We start from the raw sequence: 3,127 nt of genomic DNA on the forward strand, positions 1-3,127 counted from the left end.
CATCCACTTCTGTGTTTGCCAGGCACTGGCATAGCCTCACAAGAGGCCGCAATATCAGGGTCCCTTCAGCAGAATCTTGCTGGCATGAGCATTAGTATCCTCTTCAGCTTCTTTAATTCTTTCCCTAATTCAACCATTGGGGTCCCCAACTTCAGTTCAAATGGTTGGCTGTAAGATAACCTGTCTCAGTCAGCTGCAGATAGTGCCTCTCAGAGGACAGTCATGCCAGTCTCCTGTCTGTAAGCACATCATAGCATCAGTAATAGTGTCAGACCTTGGTGCTCTCCCCCCTCCCCCCTCCCATGAGATGGAGATCAAGTTGGGATGGTCATTGGACCACTTTTCCTTCAGTCTCTTCTCCATTTTTGTCCCTGCAGTTCTTTTAGACTGGAACAATTCTGAGTCAGGAATTTTGACTGGGTTAGTAACCCAGTCCCTCTACTTGAGGCCCTGTCTGTCTATTGGAGGTGGATTTGTTGAGTTCCTTCTCCCCAGTGTTAGGCATTTTGGCTAAGACCTCAAAAGATGTAAAGATCTCCCATGCTCATGGATAGGTAGGATTAACAAAGTGAAAATGTCCGCCTTACCAAAAGCAGTCTACAGGTTCAATGCAATCCCCATCAAAGTTCCAACACAACTCTTCAGACATGGAAAGAGCAATTCTCAACTCCATATGAAAAAACAAAAAACCCAGGATAGCGAAAAAGAACTTCTGGGGGAATCACCATCCCTAACTTATAGCTGCATTACAAAGTAATCATGATTAAAAACTCCATGGTATTGGTACAGAGACAGGTTGATCAATGTAATAGAATCGAGGATTCACAGGTAAACCCACACACCTATGGACATTTAATCTTTGGCAAAGAAGCCAAAACCACAGCATCTTCAATAAATGGTGGTGGTCTAATTGGTAGTCTGTATGTAGAAGAATGAAAATAGATCCATATTTATCACCTTGCACAAAGCTCAAGTCCAAGTGGATCAAGAACCTCAATGTAAAACCAGATACGCTCTATCTAGTAGAAGAGAAAGCGGGGAAGAGCACTCATTGGCACAGGGGGAAAGTTCCTGAACAGAACACCAATGGCCCAGGCCCTAAGATGGGCAATTTGATAAATGGGATGTCATGAAACTGAAAAGCTTCTGTAAGGCAAAAGACATAGTCAACCGGACGAATCGGCAGCCTACAGATGGGGGAAGGAGCTTCACTAACCGTACATCTGACAGAGGGCGAATCTTTTAGTGGGGACATTTATTTTGGAGACTCACTGGAAAGCTGTGGTGTGCTGCTGTACCTCTGCTGCCATGGCCATGTTTCTGATTTTCTCCTGTCAGTTGCTGGGCTGTTTCTACCACAGCTCTTGGTTCACAATCGGCTCACCTTGCCTATCATCTCACGGTTAAGAAAACAGTCCCAACCATCATGTAGTTCAAATCATTGGCAAACACTAGTGGAATGCACTTCATTTAGCCCCTTTGTCCTGTCTCATATCCGAGGTCTGAGCCCTGAGGGATTTCATTCTGTCTTCAATAGAAATTGTTCTTGCTGGGGGTGGAGGTGCGTGTTCTTGCTGGGGGTGGAGGTGCGTGTTCTTGCTGGGGGCGGAGGTGCGTGCCTGTAACTTACCATGCAGGAGGCAGAGCAGGAGATTGGTGCTTTAGGGTCAGGGTTGGCTGCAGAGTTTGAGGCTAGCCTGGGCTATCCATTGGCTGTTTCAAACCAACAAACTGAAAAAGAAATGAATGAGTATTTTCTGGTGTATACATTGCTGGCTAGGATTTTACTTACAGAGATGTCTGTGTGCCTTACCCCTCTTTTTGTAATTATTTTAAAAGACTAGGGGAACTGGTTGATGTTTCTAAGTGTTGTCTTCAGCAATGGGGCCTTACTGTCAGTTTGTGGAGAGCAGGGATTAATTAGCCTTGGCAATAGCCTCAGTTTTGGGGTTCCCCGGGGTCCTTTTGGCCAAACTCAATTATGTTTAATCCATTTCTGGCACTGGAGTTTTACTTGGTGAAAGTTGCTTAGTTGAAGCATTGATTCCTCCATAGTTTGGTGACTCCACTCATATTTCTTTCTTTTTTTAAATTAAACTAATAAAATTTATTTTAAAATATACAACTCAGTATTGGCATTTTTTTGTAGTCATCAAAGTGATTTATAATAGTTAAATGCTTCTTCAATATGCATGATCTCTTCTGAAGCTAAAAGCAATATGCACTCAACCAGTTTTTAAAATCCACTTGGAGCATTAAACATGATAGAAGTAGAAAAAAATCTCTTATGAAGTCCTCTGTGAAAGGAAATTGTGACAAGTTCCTGATTAAACAGAAACTGTTCCATCACCAAGGGAGAATACACAGTGTAAACTGTGACTTCATAGAATGAATTAGGTACTGTTCCTTATTTTGTGGAATAGTTAGAAGAGTATTGGTATTAAGTCTTCTTTGAAGGTCTGATAGAATTCTACACTAAACCCATCTGGTCCTGGGCGCTTTTTTTGGTTTGGAGACTTTTAATGACTGCTTCTATTTCTTTAGGTGTTATGGGACTGTTTAGATGGTTTATCTGATCCTGATTTAACTTTGGTATTTGGTATCTGTCTACAAAATTGTCCAGATTTTCCAGTTTTGTTGAATATAGGCTTTTGTAGTAGGTTCGGATGAGTTTTTGAATTTCTTCAGTTTCAGTTGTTATGTCTCCCTTTTCATTTCTGATTTTGTTAATTTGGATGCTGTCTCTGTGCCCTCTGACTGGTCTGGCTAAGGTTTTATCTATCTTGTTGATTTTCTCAAAGAGCCAGCTCCTGGTTTCGTTGATTCTTCATATAGTTCTTTTTGTTTTCACTTGGTTGATTTCAGCCCTGAGTTTGATTGTTTCCTGCTGTCTACTCCTCTTAGGTGTGTTTGCTTCTTTTTGTTTTAGAGCTTTCAGATGTGCTGTAAAGCTGCTAGTGTATACTCTCTCCAGTTTCTCTTTGGAGGCACTCAGAGCTATGAGTTTTCCTCTTGGCGCTGCTTTCATTGTGTCTCATAAGATTGGGTATGTTGTGGCTTCATTTTCATTAAACTCTAAAAAGTCCCATCTCTCTCTCTCTCTCTCTCTCTCTCTCTCTCTCTCTCT

Source organism: Mus pahari, chromosome 7, assembly GCF_900095145.1.
Source record: "Mus pahari chromosome 7, PAHARI_EIJ_v1.1, whole genome shotgun sequence".
NCBI classification, from domain to species: domain Eukaryota; kingdom Metazoa; phylum Chordata; class Mammalia; order Rodentia; family Muridae; genus Mus; species Mus pahari.